We start from the raw sequence: 19,292 nt of genomic DNA, 5'->3' as shown, positions 1-19,292 counted from the left end.
ATCACAGCTTACTGCAGCTTCAATGTCCCAGGCTCAGGTGATCCTCCCACCTCAGCCTCTGAAGTAGCTGGGACTACAGATGCACATCACCATGTCCAGATAATTTTTTAAATTTTTTGTAGAGACAGAAAAGGGTACCATGCCCAGCTAATTTTTGTAGAGATGGAGTTTCATCATGTTGCCCAAGTCGGTCTCAAATTCCTGGGCTCAAGCAATCCTCCCATCTCAGCTAATTCTTGCGTTTTCTCTAGAGATGAGGTTCCATTATATTGCCCAGGCTAGTCTCACACTCCTAGGCTTAAGCGATCCTCCCACTTTGGCCTCCCAAAATGCTGACATTAGAGGTGTGAGGGCCCTTTTTCTCATTTTTATGTTAAGAAAATGTGAGAAAAGAGCCATTAATGTTTCAGTTGAGCTAATTTTATAATCTCTAAAAATTTACTTCAGCAATATTTTACTTTAAAAAGCCAAAAATGAACATAAAAGAAGCTATCATTTTCAAATACTTTCTCCCAGCTCAGAATACACATTAGCATATAATAGCCAAGCATTATATTATAAATAGCAGAGTACAGTTAAAAAGAAAGAAAACATTTTAAGCCTTGGGTTTCTGGTCAAGTTTCATTAATTATTGCTTTGCAGTAAAATGTTAAGTAATATCTGAAATGAAGGAAAGAGTGGATTCAATGTATCACATTTAAATTATAATGAATAAACCTTCACTTTTTCTAATACACAGATAGTTAACCATGATGTTCCTGAAAAAAATGAAAAGGACAAATGTTAACTTTTAAAAATTATACCTGTCCTTTTTTTGTTTCAGGAAGTGATTTGGATTAACCCAGAGGCAAAGGCTAAAATAATAATAATAATATTTTGCTTCACAATATAGAAGGGATAAAGGAGAGAAAAAATAACCCTTTATAAGGCATGAATCACCTGTGCTCTTTCACTGAGCTTCCAGATTTCACAAGCTGAGGAAAGGCTGGCATTGCTGGACAAACAAAAAGAAGACCCCCTCATTACAGTATCTTTTTTTTCTAATTTCAAAGGCTTAAAAATCCATTTTCTTTAGTCTTTGATTATATGCAATTTCTAATTAGTGGAAGTATCATGAAATCTCAGACTGCTTTCCACATAATTCCAAGAGAAAAAAATGCATTTGAAAGGAAATACTGTAAACAGAAAAAAAAATTGATACTGATTTAATAAGTTCTCAGCCTACTAGTTTTATCCATTTTTAACGGTAAAATGGTAAGAATTTCAGGAAAAATGATAATGATAAAAATAGCCTGTCCTCCAGAATCTCAGAATCTTTAAAATGGCCCTTTCTAGACATAATGCCATATTTTAGTTTTGAACCTATAAAAATGAAAATGTTCTCAGTGGCAGAAAAATCAATGTACTAAATGATGCAGGAAATCACTGGGCCTGATTTTATATTAGTTGATTGCCTCTATTTTATTTATCTCTTTTGTTACAAAGGGACCTACATATTAATTTTGAAATGTGTCTCATATTTTGCTTGAGATTATGACTGTTTCATATGGAAGCAATACACTTGTTAATTTGGTTTTCTATTCTTATTTTTGGGGTATTGAAATCTGACCACTTCATCAATCAAAAAATAAATCACCTTATTTTAAAAATTAGAAAAATAGGCCTCCGATAGGTTAGGTAATATGACCAGGATTTGGCAACTAAAGCTCTTAGCTACTTTTCTTTGGGAAAAAAATGAATGTTAGCAAAAAAGAAAAAAGAGAGAGAGAGATTCATTATTGAAGTATCATGTGATTGCAAAATTATGAAGAAAGAATATTTTTATAATAGTCTTCAAATAATTACCATTTGAGATGGATTTGTTTTTTACATTTTGTTTGGATAAGAGAATTCAGAAGTAATGATTGTATCAAAAAAATGAAAGTTTAACAGAAATACTAAATTTTAAGGGTTATTTGTTGATAATAAAATTAATGCCGATGGTAAAATTAAATGAGTATTTCATATTTCTAACAATATATGTATTTTAGGTTATGAGTTAACATTAAATTTTTCTGTCCAGTGTTTTAAGTATGTAAGGTGAAAATTAGAGTCAGAATATCATTTTAGTGGAAATTTCTCAGGTTTTTTGTGTGTTTAAATTACGATATCAATAGAATACCATAAATTTTTTTGAGAACAGAAAATCCATACATAAATTACACAATCATCTCATATCTAACTTCATTTATGTTTACATTTTTCTGTCATCTATGTGGATAATTTACATATAGCATGATATTTAAACATTTACCTTATTACAACATAAGCATTTTTCAAATTTCCACAAATTTGTATGATTATGAGTATTCATGATTATGAGCATTCATATTTTTAATTATGATTATGAGTATTCATATTTTTAATTATCAGTAACACTGAAATGAACACAATTGGGTTTGTTCTATTGCTTAATTAGTTGAGGATGATTTCCATAAATTAGGTTTTTAAGTTACAGGTATCAACATTTTCATGTTTATTTTGTGTATTGTTATACGGCTATTAAAAAATTAGCTAAATTAATAGAACTAATGGTTGTGTAAAAGGTCACATACCTTACCACATTCTCAATCTTATTTTGGGTTTGCCTTCTTAAATAACTGTTTAGTAATCATAAAATAATAGATAAAAAGGTAGGCTCAATATTTGTTTTCTTGACAATTAAATGAGAAATTTTGTCAGGATTCTTCATTTACTTTATGTAGTGTTATTAGAATTCACTATTCTTAACCTTTGCTCCTATCTGTTGAACTCCATGTTTTTCTTTTAAATTGTATGTTCTTCTTATGCCATAGATATGATATATGCCATAGATATGCCATAATAGACCTAAGTGCTTTTCCATTGGTTAAAATTTACCAAAAACAAATTTTTATTTCTTTTATTGTCTCATCACCAATGAAGCTGCTTGGTTCCAGAGGACCCAAAGACAAGATGAAGGCTCTGATTTTTTTTGCAATCATTTTGATCTTTACTGCTTACCTCACAGTTATATAAAATATTTTACATATATTTATTTTCTTATTCAGTTCCTAATCATAAGGGGTACATTCAGTTCATTGTTTTATGCCAATGTAGCTTTATACTAAATGTACCCTGTTTTTATTTTATGTCTAATACCTTAATTTAAATTCCTCTATGATCTTTTGTTGACCTTAGAATGCAATCTTAATATTTTTCTTTTCCCACATACTGATAGGTCTTTAGAATTCCAAACACATGTAAATTGGACATTGTAGTGTTGTGATTTTTAAGTTTTTAAGGTACTCTGATTCTACCTCTGCGGGAGCACTCCTAAATAAAATTTAGTTCTTGGTGGACTCTCCAGAAAGAAAAAGCTGGGAAGAAGAAAACTGATCATAAGAAACACTATAAAATGAATATGCAACCACATAAAGAATTCCACACGGATCAAATAAATTAAGAAAATCTAGACATGGTGTTAACTTCCAAGCAAGAGCATGTGCTTGCTATCCCATAATGTTTTTAGATTTGTTAACCTAACACCTGCCCCTAAATAACATTATCTAGAGGATGAGAGGGACATTGTCTAAGACTTACTGCTGCGAACATAATCCAGTATCATTTCATGAACAAACAGTGTCTTATGGGCACTGCTAATTATGAGAACTGCCTCTTCTTCTCCTTCCCCATGCTAAAATGCAGCCAGGATGATTTCCCATCCCATGAAAAACCCTATTCCATAATTTCTTTGGACCACTCATTTTTCTCTTCCATAAAAGACAGGTTGGTTTTTTTTCTTACACCAACTTCATAAAGATGCTTGTAGTAGTAGCATAGTGGTCTCCAGGCTGGACACCTGAGTGAATGGTAGTTATAATGATAAAGGAAGCCAAATCTAGCAGTACTTGGCCACTGGAGACCAGGTGCCAACACACTCATGTGAATGTGGAGGAAAAGGAATCCTTCTGCTAAAAGGATTCAGGAAAAATACATCATCCTTATTCCACAGACTGTGCACCCTTTAAACTGTTAGAATGTTGCTCATGCAATGATGACACCAGAAATTCTAAAACTGTATTTCATTCTATTCATCCTAAGGCAAACACATTTTGCCCTCATACCTGACTTACAATCACTACTCTTCTCAAAATGTCATACGTGCTCTGGATCTAATTTTTTAATGTTTGTGTTTTCCATCTCATTTTAGTCTGTTGATGCGCATAAGAAAACACAAAGTAAGTTTTATTACATTTCTGGTTATGTTTTTATATTTTCAATCATAATCAAAACCCATTATGTCTGACAAGTTGATAATGTACAAATATTTTATTTCCAACCAAAGAAAATGTTAAGAGACAGAGCCTGAATATCAAAGTTTAGGAAACAAATGGGAATAGCTGTGTAAGCACCAAAATCTTGCCTCAGTTACCTGCCTCTTGATATGTATTAATCTGCAATGGGAGTAGGAAAACTTAGTTCATGAAACGCAATGCTTTCCTAGCTATCAGTTCCAAAATTAATATTTCTTTGTTCAATGTAGATATATTTTCCTTATACATGTTGATGGTTTTTTAAATAAGGCACATTTTCTATGATCCTGCAAAAAAGCGAAAACTCTTTATTTTCTTAAACTCAGTGGTGTCCAGTAAAAAAGGGGAGAAAATCCAAAATCATCTGGAAAGACTTTTCAAAATTCCAAATCCCTGTGTCCACCCTCTGCCATTTCTAATTGCCATAACCCCACCCCACGTCAGACTGGAGGTGGAATGAACAGAAGGATGTGTTACCTGAAAATACTTGTCATAACATCCTGTTAGATCCCCCTTCTCCTTTTTCCCCACAACCAGACATGTACTCTAAAGGAAGCCTTAAAACCAAAAAAAAAAAAAACAAAAAAAGTTATCCTGCCTCTAATGCTGTGGAATATACATTTCTAAGTTTAACGACCCAAATTGTTCTAACATTCAGAAGAAAAAAAAAAAAAAACATTCCAAACCTGCCTTGAAAATTTCAGCAATGTACTTCTTCTCCATTCTCTTTTTTTCTCCACCCCTTCAGCTTCATCACCTTATAATTCTCAATGGGAAATAATTCTGAGAAATGGCCAGATACCTGTAACAGGATTGGTCTGACAACCTCCATTCAGTGAAACCTAGACCAATCTGTGAATATTCAATTTGTCTCAAACACAGATCATTCCATAGTATCCCTGAAATCAGCTACTCACATCTACCTAACTGTTGGAGTTGTAAGTAGGGAAGACAGAAGCTGCAGAGTAGGATATTTTTCTCACTCACTGATCACTGATTTATATTATTATATCACGTTTCCTTTTGATTGCCTAAAGGTAAATGTAGCCACATATACCAAGGCATCAATTTGGGAAATATACATGAGATCTCACATCTACAGAGCAATAAAAATCTTGAAAAGGGTCAAGAGAAGAGAAAACAACATTGTTAGAATGTTAAAGCAGGCTTCTAGTTAAATTAATTTATCCTAAAGGTTGAGTGGCTCCTGGGTCTTCCAGTAAAGATCTATGGGAGTATGAGATCTATTCAGTGAACAGACAACACTGTCAGAGTCACATGGCATGGGAGCACCAGAGCCCGAGGAATGAGTCTTCCCCCAGTACTCCACACTATCAGGCACTCCAAATTCAGTCTAAAAGATATTGGCATTAGGAATATGTACAACACAAAAATAGATGAGAACTAATGCTTCATAGAGAGGAAGGTGAAGCATCATATTTGAACTTCAAGAATTAGCCTCTGCCAGTGAAGACGAAATGAGAGAACTGAGTCTAATCAGAAATGCTCAGGGAATGTCATGTCAAAAGTCTGTAATTGAAACGAATTAAATCAAAGTGTCCTTTGTGTTATTTAATTAAGACTTTCACAGGGTAGAAATGCACCGACTCAAGGTAATACCCGCTTTTAGTGTCTGTGATTCTGTGCAATGAGTCAGCCACATAGATTCATGGAATGTTTTATCAATCTCATTGTATTTTCAGCTCTATGAAAGGGGACAATGAAAAGTTTATCTTTATTCAGAGCAGTAAAATGCATTATACTTTTTTACAGGATGGAAATTAGAACAGATTTCTCAACAAGTGCTCCACAAAACACTAAAACACTAGTATGAAGAAATGCTACAAACACACACACAAAATTTCCATGATTAAGTAAAATTGAGAAATATCGATATCCCTTGGATATTCTAAATATCCACTATATATTATGTTAACAATTGCAATAAGTCCTGCAGTAAAGAAACATGTTTTACTTTACCCAAAACCTTTCCAAAGTTATTTGGTCACCAAAATTTTCACAACATAATGCGTATTATGGAACGTATTTTGGAAAAACCTGCAATAAAACTATCAAACTTTGAGAACAGTAGGGACACAGTTTACTTCATTTATATCTCACCCAAAATCATAATTAAAAATGCTGTATGAGGTGGGCATATTATTCTATCAACTTATGAAATGAATTTAGAATAATTGTATAAATGTAAATGGTAATATAAATACATATTTAAAGCTTGACTTTAGTTTATGCATCCCATCTGTGTAAAAACAATTATTTGTTTGTTTTGTGTTCTCTCTCTGAAGTCTAGCCATAGTTCTGAAAAGAATTTTAAACCATTGAAACAAAGTCCTGGAAAGCCAAACTACAAGCAGTTTATAAAATTTGAAACAGTTCCTGTGGTTCCCCTTTGTCTCCATCATCTCTTCCGCCATCAAAGCCCTCATCACCCCAACCACCCACATTGTCCATCATCTGGACCTACACAGCCACCTGAGAATGATGTAAACCCTAGTTCTCAAGCACTGCTAGCCACCTCTGCTCCTGCAACTGTTGTGGCCACCACGGCCACTTCCATTGCCTCTACCAGCAAAACTACAGGTGCCATTTCCAACACCACAGCTCCCAGCAGGCTCCAATCTGAGGCTGTCACAAACACTGCAGCAACTGAGTCTAACCCAGCTGAGGTGGCTGACACTGCCCTTGCCAACCAGCAACAATAGTTTTAGTATATTCTGCAACTGTCTGAGACTACAATACCAAATCACGAGAAGATAAAAGCAAACCAAGAAAATGTTTTCCAAAATATTTTCTGAGTAACTTTGAGATGTGTCTGGCCACAATCAAAGAGAAAGATAAACAAATAGTTCCTAACTCTGGCATATGAATTAGAAGCTCTTATTCCCCTTTTATTTTACAAACTACATTTGGTCTCTTACGTATAAGTCATATCTATAAACCTGATGCTGGCTGATTCCCACAAAAGAAACACACAACTAAAGGATCACCAAATGTGCACAAGATTTTGCTTTTTTAGCCAGCACTAAAATATGTTTTATTTTCCTGGAAAAGCTTACTTTTAATTAGGGTTTTCGTAAATTAAAGTTAGTTTGGACTTCAATATTTATTAAATTTCACATAGTGCACATTCCACATAGGAAGTCTTCCTCACTCTTTCAGCATCTGCCAACAATAATAAGACAAAAAAGGAGTAAAGATTGTAGGAAATATTATAATTATCCTTGGGAATAGTAATATAAACAAAACCCAACAAATACAAGAGCTCTCTTGCTATAAACAATGACTGAATCACACACATCATGATATAACATGATCATTCAGAAACAATATCAAAGAAGTAGGAGATCATATATTCATCTTATTTTTGAATATAGCAGCTTCTAATTATAAATATAAATGGGAAGAATTATCCTAACTATAGAATGTAAAAATCACAATGATAGATGCCAACTGTTGAACACTTAGTTCAGATGTTGGAGCATTAAATATTCCTATTGAATTTAATTTTTTTGTTTTTTTTGAGAAAGAGTCTCACTTTGTCACCCAGGCTGGAGTGCAGTGGTGTGATCTCAGCCCACTGCAACCTCCGCCTCCCAGGTTCAAGCAATTCTCCTGCCTCAGCCTCCCAAGTAGCTGAGACTACAGGAACGTGCCACCACACCTGGCTAATTTTTTGTGTTTTTGGTAGAGACGGGGTTTCACCATGTTAGCCAGGATGATCTCGATCTCCTGACCTCATGTCTGCCCACCTTGGCCTCCCAAAGTGCTGGGATTACAGGCATGAGCCACAGCGCCTGGCCTTGAATCTAATTTAATACTCATATCAACCCTGTGAAACCAGTCTTGTGGACTTCTTTTTAAAGATGAGGGTACTGAGGCTATAAGAATTTATGTGACTTTCCAAAGACCACAAAGTCATAAATGGTAGACCAGTCTTCAAATTCACATCCATTTAACTCTAAAGTTGCAGCTTCTAATGTCCTACGCAGCATTTGGCTATTTTAAAACAATTCGAGAGGGTAGAGTTTATGTACCTTTAGTTAATGGCTCATGATATTTTGTTCTGTTTTTACAGATCCTGAAAAACTGAATATTGATATATTTGTGATCACCTTCTCTCAGCATTTTGTTTTAACAAAAATATAGGAAGAGGTATAAAAATACAGAGATATGATTCTTTCTGTTTTTTCTTTCATCTTGCTACACCATAAAATCTTTCAAAGATAAACCTGATTTATGCATTTGATTATATGTGTATTGATCTCTTCTTTATTCCTGTAGAATGAATGTGCTAATACCAGCACATTTAGCCTATCAAATGTTTCTATAACACACAAAGTAGGTGTCAAAAAAGTAAACTCTTCACAGACCAAAAAAAAAGGTGTTTAAAAACCACCCCATATAATGTTAATATATTACAAATCTTACAAATCAATTTTCTTTTTGATATAAAACATAAGTACATGTAGTCATAATAAAACACATCTATAAACATACAATTATATTTTATATAAATGCACAATATAAAATTACACATATGAGAGCTACAAAAAAAGAGGTGAAGAAATGGCAGTCCTACTCTCAAAGGGATCATAGTCTAAGTGAGACATTTTCAAAAAGCACAGAAAAAAGTAAGTTAAATTCCCACAGATCTACAGATATTCTTTCCCAATTGCTACTTCATCCACTAAAGAAGTATTTTCACCAGAGATTGTTTAACCAAAATGTTGTACCATCTCATATATCATTTCATCCAGTGATATATTAATATTAGGTCAATATCTAGTTGATAAATTCACCCCCATGATTTAGTAAAACTTACCTAGATTTAGGACAGGGAATATAAGAGTACAAATACAAGAGCATTATTCCTCACAACACAAGTTCTCCTGGATATTGATGGGTATGAAAAAAGAGAAGAGGAATAAGAAGGAAGAAGAAGAGAAAGATAGAATCATGTGAGAAACCTGAAGGAAAAAGAGCAAACAGCAGATTAAAAAGGGAGCATTCAGAGGTGAGAGAACTAAGAAACTTACGTGAAAGCCAAGCAGAGAAAAAGGTTTCAGAAAGAGGGTTAAACACTTTAGAAGAGAGAGTAAGAAGGAAAATAAAAATAGAAGTATAAAGAGCAAATGTTTGGAAATGGCAAATGTTTGGAAATAAGAGTTTCATCTGTTGCCATTTCTCTCTTCAGATTTTCCTATAAGTCCTGTTTTTGCTATTCACCCATACTTCTTTGTCTCCTATCCCGGGTTCAGTGTTAACTAGGTACATCTCAATTTCCATTTCATTGCCTTGACTCACACATCTCTATCATTCTGAAAGAGCCTTCCAATTATCTCCACTTACCCTACTTGACTCAATTACCAACTTCTTACTGAAATCTTACATGACTCATGGATATCAGCTTGACATTGCTCTGTCCTTCAGCCTTCATATCTAGACCATCAAAAGGATCTGTTGATTATGTCCCATGAAAATATCTTTATTCTGTCCACTTATCCATCCATAGCCCCTTTGCCACTACGCAAGTCTATCTGGACAACTGTAGTAACAGCCTGTTAACAGGTTTTTCTCTCTTAAGTTTCACTTGCTAAGATCCACTCTCCGTACTGCTCTAGGGCTCAGAGTGGTCAAAATAAAAAATACTCTTCAGAGAACTCTATCTGAATAAGTGAATTAGGTACTGAAATAAGAAGTGATTTCTTCATCTAGACTAGTGGTTTTTGGCTAGGGATGATTCTGTCCCCCAGGGGACATTTGGTAATGTTTGGAACATTTCTGGTCATCACAGCTGGGAAGATGCAATGGACACCTAGTGAGCAGAGGCCAGAAAGGCACAAAACAGATACCCACAACAAAGAATTACTTGACCCAAAGTATCGATAGTGCCAAGGCTGAGAAACCCTGCTCCAGACTACACTCAACTTTGTATTCTTCAAAAATAAGTGTTAAGGCATTGAGAACATCAAGTGTGATAGATTTACTGAATTATGGCCCAACTTTTCACACTTCCCTTTAAGAAAGTCCATTGATTCCCAAATGTCCATCAATGATAGACTGAATTAAGAAAATGTGGCACATATATACCATGGAATACTATGCAGCCATAAAAAAGGATGAGTTCATGTCCTTTGCAGGGACATGGATGAAGCTGGAAACCATCATTCTCAGCAAACTATCACAAGGACAGAAAACCAAACGCCGCATGTTCTCACTCATAGGTGGGAACCAAAGAATGAGAACACTTGGACACAGGGTGGGGAACATCACACACTGGGGCCTGTCAGGGGGTGGGTGGCTGGGGGAGAGATAGCATTAGGAGAAATACCTAATGTAAATGATGAGATGATGGGTGCAGAAAACCAACATGGCACATGTATATCTACGTATCAAACTTGCATGTTGTGTACATGTACCCTAGGACTTAAAGTATAATAATAAAAAAAGAAAGTCCATTGGTTGTATCCTCTTGCACTGTCTCTGGGCCTGACTATTGGTAATTTTTTTTTACCAGGGGACAACACTACACTAATCAAACTTGAAAAAAGCAGAGGTTTGAAAAAACATTTGCACATTTCTGTTTTTTTTCTTTTGAAACCCTCACATCACCATGAAAACATGCCCAGACTAGCTTGAGGAATGTAAAAGACATGTGGAAGACAGGTGAGCTGTCCCAGCCAAGGTCATCCTAGACCAATCAGCCCCCAGCCAATTCACCAGCTGAACACAGCACATAAGTAAGGCCAGATAAAAATCAGTCAGGCCTGGCTAATCCAGGAAACCTGCCCAGTGATCACACTAGTATTTTTAGTAAGAAATACTCAACAATTGCTGTGTTAAGTCATCAAGTTTTGCAGTGGTTTGTCATGCAGAAATAGCTAACTGATACACCGAGAGATCCCAAAATCAATCTATATCTCAGGGTCCCATTATTTACCAATCAAGATCCTAAAATGGGCATTGCAGATCTGCCTAGATTGAGATTAAATCTTCTCCAGAAATTTGCTGTTCTTGTGACTGAGTCCTAGTTCTGGTCTTCAGATGCTTCTGCCCTTCACCTATAGGAGATCATAGTTTATACCCATGCTCTGAGGAAGATTTCCTGGCCTTCACATCTATCCTTTAATAGCCTTTATTTATCTTCTTCCCAAAGCAACAATTGCTCCCCAAAACAGCTTCCAGTTAAAACGAAAGAAGTATTTTTCTTGTCTATTTTCCTCCTTTCAATTGGATTCTATTGGAATGTTTCTCAAAGAATACTTTATGAAACATCTGCACTGAGAGTATTTATGGTGCCTACTAACACTGCAATTTCCTGGGCCCTAACCTAAACCAAAACAATCAGAACCTCAGCCAACGGATCTTTGAATTTTTAGTTATCACCAACCTCCAGGTGGTTATTAAGCACATTAAGACTTAGCACAAATATGTGAGATCTTGAAAAGGCCCAATAAGAGATTAATGACAATGAAACTGAGGCATCAGGACTTCTTTGCTGAGGTTCTTCTAAGGTAAGGCCCCCTGAACAGATACAGCAACGTGTTCAAAAAGTCATGTGTTTCTATAAAATTTGAAAAAGCAGGATATTTTAACTGCCATTGGCTAACATTGCTTTTTCTTAATTTTCCGATTTTTCCACGAGCACACCTCCCCTCATATCAGGTGGACTTTGGATAGCTCTGACCATTCTGTATTCATGATTTCTCTTATAAGGTGGCCTTGCAGTGGTTGTAGGAATTTTCTAATCATAAAGCTGTATTGTTTTCCTTGTAGTCAGTGCCCAAATTATATAAGCTTCAGGTCTCTCTAAACCTAGATCTTCTTGTAATGGGGATGCTAGGGAGCTATTCAATTTAACTTTGTCATTTTACAAAGGAAGAAAATAAAGCTCCAAGAGATTAATGAACATTTCCAATGCCATGCTAGTAACAGATGGCAAAGTCAAACAGTAACAATACACTGTTTCCTCTTAAATATAAAGCTGTTATTTAAGGCATTTGTACTAACTTTTAGGTAATCCCTCATTATTTTTAATAGACTTCATTTTTAGATTCCTTTAGCATTTTTAAGTAATAAATTCATACCAGTAGACTGTATATAATTTTAGGAATAACTTTATTAAACAAGCCAGACATGATCTTACTACTAATTCTGCCCCTCTCCGATGTTCTTTCTTCATTTAAATAACTAAGACATTAACATCTTGCAGTTAGTTTGTATATTAAATGAGAAAATAAATATACCATGGTTCACCATATAATAAATGTATTACACTAATGGTTTAAAAAATTTTAAGTACTTGATGTAATTTACAGAGAAAACTTGTATATGACTAGATTTGTTTTTGTAAAAATAATATTATGGCAAAGAAAATATATTTTTAGAATTGAGATGAATCCAGGAATATTCCTCAAAAGAGATTTTGAAAGGGGAACTGAATTTATGTGGTTACATGGATGAGGCTATCAATCTAGCAAAATTCTGATTAAAGGGCAATTGAATACTTGTTTACATTCACAAACTGGTGACATCCAGGTTATACTATAAAGACCACTTTCACATTTACTATAGAAAAATACACCTCCTGCTTAAAAACATTGGGAAATTTCCCCCATGGCTCTCAGTGGAAAAAAAAAAAAAAAAGCTACTTTTCTCAAGAAATTATCATGATTATATTTTACGGACATTGTAAATGTTTCATCTGATTTCTTCTTTTTATAACTTTGGCTACTTGAAAGCTCAAGGCAAATTTGTTGCCAACTTTCAGAAAGTTTACAGACCTATGTGATGTGGGTTTCTTGCAGTATCCATGCTGCACAAGTCAGAAAATAACTTTTCTTCAGTCTAAAAGCGCTATTGTTAATTATGCTAGACTTCAATCCAAAAGAATACATATTCCCTCAGAGTTCAGTGGCATTATGATATCCTACACAACAATATTTCCATAGAAATTTTTAAGGTAATCTGTAAACTCTAAAGCTTGATAAATATTCAAGGTGGCATTACCCCAGAAACCATATCACCTCCTTCTGAATAATCTAGAAGAAGTACATACTTTCCATAGGTCCAAAGAAACTATCATTATTGTTCTATTTTAGGGGAAATGAGTGTAATACAATAGGAAAGCAGACTTCAAATATGTTGCTGCATGACTCAACTTAAATCTGCTAGTCTACCTATATTAGGGAAATATTTTCCATCTGTCACGTAAACCTCTGCACTAACAATAATTTTTCTTTACCATCACTTTGAATTTTCTGGGACCAGAGACATTAGCTCCTTTAGGTATTGTTCTAGTAAGTACTCAGTCAAGATCTTTTAAAGCCATAAGTTAATTAAAGATTAACTGGAGTGACTGTTCCTGTTTCTTAACAGACGTGTGCTTCCATTTGTTTGTGTTCCTCAAATTCTTTGTTGGTCACAACCCACTCAGAAATTGTCCGTTGGTTTTGCCAGCGTTCATCCTAAGTCCTCAGAGCCAGTGATCCATTACAATGTAGATCACACCTCAACTTCAAACATTTGGCTGATGAATATGTTGGCATCAAAACAAGAAAGAAGAGACATTCAACTTTTGACACACTGAATTACTGTCAAAGAAAGAAGTGAAAATTTCTATGTTAATTAGGAATAGAACCATTTTCACTGACATTTGGGCATGTAATCATTCAACAACATATTAAGGGCTAAGATTAGCAAACCAGGAATATATTGTATTACACTTAATTATGTCATCAGAATTTTTAAAGGCAGTGAAACTCCAACAAAGTAAATGAAATTAAGTACAGTCATTCAAAACTAACATCAACTCTGAAAGTGTGGCTTCTTAATTTCTACATCACCTATGACTCACAAAAATTTTAAAACACTAATCATTTAGATATGCTGTAACTTCAGCAACTTGCACTCTATCTTACACCCACAGGTAGCTAATAAATGTTAGTAGGAAAGATAAAAGGAAAAGGGAAGGAAGGAAGGAAGGAAGGGAGGGAGGGAGGGAGGGGGAGGGGGGGAGGGAGGGAGGGAGGGAGGGAGGGAAAGGAAAGATGGAGGGAAAGGAAGGAAGGAAAGAAGGAAGGTCCTAATCTCCATGACTTAGAAGTTATAAATATAAATATTTTAAATATATATTTTTAAATGAAGAAATTGAGACACCATAAGGCAAAATATCTTGTCTCATATAACCCAACAAGGAAGTGTCGTTACTGTGCTTTGAAGTGGAATGAACTATTAAGTTCACTTGATTCATCTCTCTAATGTACTGTAACACAATGTTAGTAAAGTGTGTGGTGATTGTTAAGATTAGGGAGGTAATATGGAATACTGGTTAAAAAAATCACTTAGGCCTTGAAGTGGGCTGACTTAAGGTCAAGTTCCACTCAGCTAATTAGCATCTCTGTATAAAACTGAGATAATAGAACTCATTTTAACCTGCCACATGGAATATGCTAGAGGCTCAATAAATAATAGCTGTTATTATGATTATATAATAATGTATTAAAACGAGAGTATAAGATCATCCAGCATAGGAAAAATTATCCTCAATGCCTAGATTTATCAAAAAGACAAGGCTATAAATTTCCATTAGACATCCACTTCAAAGTAAAAATATCTGTATAATTTTCCCATAATCAAATCTTTGCATGTCATCATATTTTCATTTAATTAAAACTCTCAAGTTAATAACAGCAGGGACCACATGATTTTTAAAACACGGTTGTTCTCAGTTCTTCACTGACAAAAGGGAACTTCCTATAGAAAATACAAAAGATGGCCCATTAAAATTACTCGGGATAGAAAAAGTTGGTGCTTTTTCTTTAAAATAAAGAGGAAATGGTGCGCCACAGGCCCCAGATTGTTTCCCTGAAGTGAGAGGATATTATTTGTTGAATCTGTTTCCCCAGGAAACAACAAATATTGAACAGGTCAATGCTTTTCAGAAATGAGACCCAAAAAATGCGGAAAAAGACTGCCAAATTGGCAAGAACAACTTTCCTATCTTTGTTTGAAGAGCATCAACCCAGAGGTTATTTTATTTCCAAGTAGCCTTTCTTTTACTGCCAACAGAAATCTTTTGCAATATATAAGAACTGAAGTTTCTTGTCTCTTTTCACCTTTATTTTCTGTCTTTCAACTGGCAAGAGTCATTTTGACCAGCAGGTTAATCAACTCTAAGACAGATCCTCACACAAAGGTATGTACCTGGAAATATTAACTGAAGAAATTTTTTCTCAGACTTTACATGAGCTTTTTATAGGACATTCATTATCACCAAAAACATAAGCACCTTCACCTTATGTAAAATTGTAAGTCGTTAAACATATCAAATCTTGAAAAATTATGTTATTCACATGTCGGAGTAAAGCATTCATGTTGGGCATTGAGGACAATTAGTCCACCCAAGTACACAATTGACTTTTCCCCTTGATGTTCCTTAAAGTTCTTGAAACTTCATAATGATAGATTATTCTCAGATGTACTCTAAAAGAGGGAATTGTTCCACAGCATATGTTTATTATTAGTTTTTCTTTTGTTTTTCAAACTTCTCATAAGAACGGATCCTGGGAAAAGTAATCCTTAAGGGAATAGCCACACCCACATACAATTGAATATCCAGTGAAATTTTGTCCATATGATTCTTTCAAAACTTGCGTTGTTCAGACAACACACTCAACCTATGTGCAGAGTTGACTGTCAGGAAGCCATTTGTACAATGGTGCATGGAGTTGCTTTCCCAGAACTCAAGCTATCATGTACTTGAAATATTTCACAAATTGTGAGCCAACTGTGAATAAAATATCTGGACTCCTCCATATTCTCTGACTTGGTCTTTGATCTACCATATATGGATTTTTGGAAGCACTTTGAGACCACACATCACAGACTAAATTAATTTAGTAGAATGTTGTTAAAACTAGGAGATATATAATATGACTCTTTTTTTCTTACACTACATCAAACAGAGTGATTTCTTTCTTTTCCTTATTTTTGAGATATCCCAAGGAATTACACTAACATATGATCTAGTTAATATGTTAATATTTCAAACCCAAGCCTATAGAAATCTATAAAACAATGTACCTGCTATTTAAAAATGCAAAAGTATTCAAATGTAAATAATTGTACATGTCAAAGTAGTTACCTCTAAAGGCAAAAACTGTAGTTACAAAAGCTTCTATTGTTCAATCATTTATGAACAACTCTTTGGCATTATCTCCAGTATCAGTTTACCAGTCAAAAATAAAAACTACTTCCACTATTTTGAAGTCAAATTTTATAAGCCTACTAATGTTGTCCCACAGTAATACTGAATCCAAATAATGTTAGGCAAATTTCCTAAAAAGGCTACAGTAGTATATCTGTACTACATTATATCCATGTGTTGAGACATTTTAAATAGTACTTTTTAATAAAAAACAATCATACTGATCACCTATTGTGCTTACTTTCAGAGGCAACTGAAAGGATGAAATCACTGACTGGATCTTGGGCCTTTGGGCTCTTGCAGCGTGTTTCACAGTAAGTATCATTAATCACGATCACACATCTTTATACTTTCTCATTAACCTTTACTTCAGATTTCTTTTTACATTAATGATGTTACCTTTTCTTATATATTAGTAACTATTAACCATTGATGAAACACTGTTCTAGTGCTTAAATTTAAATTTAAAATCTAATTTAATTTAAATAGCCCCATATGTCTGATGGCTACAATACTGGACAGCTCAAGTCTGTAATATCAGACTGCATTAAACAGATAAGTATAAATGTAGGTCCCCATACTCTAGCAATTACACAGTAGGTAAAACTCTGTAAAATGAGATAGTTTAAAGTAGTTGTTCCTAACATACGGAGTCACCTAACTCACTTATTAAAAATATAGTATTAAAGTCCTCATCCAAGCCTGAATAAGAGTATCCCATAATAGGACCTGGGAAGATGCATTTTGCAGAGGATTTAGGAGAATCTTTGCATGCTAAATTTTGAGGAAATAATAAACATTTATAGTAACACCTACCATATATTAAAAACTAGGTTAAGGACAACTACGCTTATTGTCCTTTACCTAGTGTTTCAGAATTTTTTAATGCATATTTTTAAAAGTAATAGAATGATACTCAATTTCAACAGAAGGGTCAATTAATTCAGTGTTACAAAGAGGAGATTAATTCCAGAGTAACTTCTCCCAAAGTACCATAAAATCTATTATATCAAATGGGAAAATATGAAAGCTGATTTTTTAGAAGACTCTGACTTCCACAAAGCAGGCAACATAAAATAATATCATTCTGAAACATGAAACATAAAATAATACCTCTTTCTTCTACTTTTAAAAACTTGAATAAAAACAGGACATTCTGAGATGACTGAAGTATTCTGACTTTGGCCACCTTCCTGCATGCATTATGGGTGGACATAATTTTTGATAAGCCAATAAAACATATGGACATCCATTAAAGGTCATGTCTTAATGACTTCATCATAAAGCTGATTTTCAACATTTTCACATCCTCAAAATACAAGAGAAAAACATTTTATTCAGGCTTTTATTATACAAATAGTAACTTTTTACAAGATAAATTAGAAAAACAGAGCTTTCCAATAATATAAGCAGTTTAAATAGAAATGAGCCTTTTTCCAGTTGATATGATAATGATGATTAATAATTACTGAACATTGGAAATGTGAAGGGTAGCATGTCCTTTGCATATACATATTTGTAGATGGGGTAAGTCATCATATTCAGCCTGTTACCTTTTGAGTGTTTTCTCTGTTATAGGTAATTTTCCAAATGCATTACATACATTATCTCTTCTTTAATCCTCAAAGCAAGTCTCACTATTTTTAATCTCACTAAAATACAAATAAATTTAGATTCAAATTATGCATGTCTTAGCTGGATTATTGCTAAATTGAATAATGTAGGAGATTAACATTAATTATAGCCCTTTGAGAGGGGAGTGTTTCTTCCTAATATAGTATTTTCATCATTTTCATCATTTTACTTTAGCCAGTTGTGGAAAGGGAGCTAATCACTGCGATTGGGTTAAGAGAACAGGAAAAGAATAGATATTTACTATGAAGATTTTTCATTACATAATATTTAGATCAACATTGGTATATCTTTAGGAAAAGATACTTTCAGCTAATTTTTTAATTGTCTCAACAATAAAAATGTGTGAAATATTTTTCCATACTAAGGATTTGTTTTCTTGACAATAAAAAATCAAATCCTGAACTTCCACATAACCTGACTAGTCCTTGGATTGGCAGCCCTTGGGTCAAACACCCTGCATAACAACTTGAACCATCACTAGCTAGAGAAGACAAATGCAAGGCTGGTCCCACAGAAGTGCCTTGGAATTTTTTGTTTGTTTCACTGGTGATATGAATAAAACTTTTACCGGCATGTTAAGGGCAAAAGCCAGGTTGAAGAGCAAATGGGAAGTGAGAAGTGGGGTTGGCAAATTTAGAATACTCTTTCATAGAGCTTTGCTTTGCAGGAAAGAGGTGAAAAGGAAGTCACAACAACAAGGGTATTGGTGGTTGAAACTGAATCTTTTATAAACAGGGAAATATCAATTTATATTTATTTCTCAAATGATGTCTTCGACCTCTCTGTACGTGTTAGGTGAAAGCGGCAAGATTAGAATCAAGAGGTCAAATCAACGGGCCCTACAGTAATTTGGGTAAAAGTAAATGACAGATTAGAATGAAAGCAAGAAAGATGATAAGAAGTGGTTAGATTTAGAATTCAGGGAGTGGGATGAAGAGCTGATAGGATAGGGAGAAAAAAAATTGAGTTGAACATAAATGATAGTGTTTTTCTGAAGAAAATGAGCTAATTAAATGGCAGATATTACAGTTGCAGAAAGTAAAAGAGAAGACTGACAGAGCCAGGTCCCTCAGAAAACAATTATAAAGAAAAAGAAACTGTCTAGCTATCAATGA

Source organism: Pan paniscus, chromosome 3, assembly GCF_029289425.2.
Source record: "Pan paniscus chromosome 3, NHGRI_mPanPan1-v2.0_pri, whole genome shotgun sequence".
In the NCBI taxonomy this organism is placed as follows: domain Eukaryota; kingdom Metazoa; phylum Chordata; class Mammalia; order Primates; family Hominidae; genus Pan; species Pan paniscus.
This window is presented reverse-complemented; position numbering follows the sequence as displayed.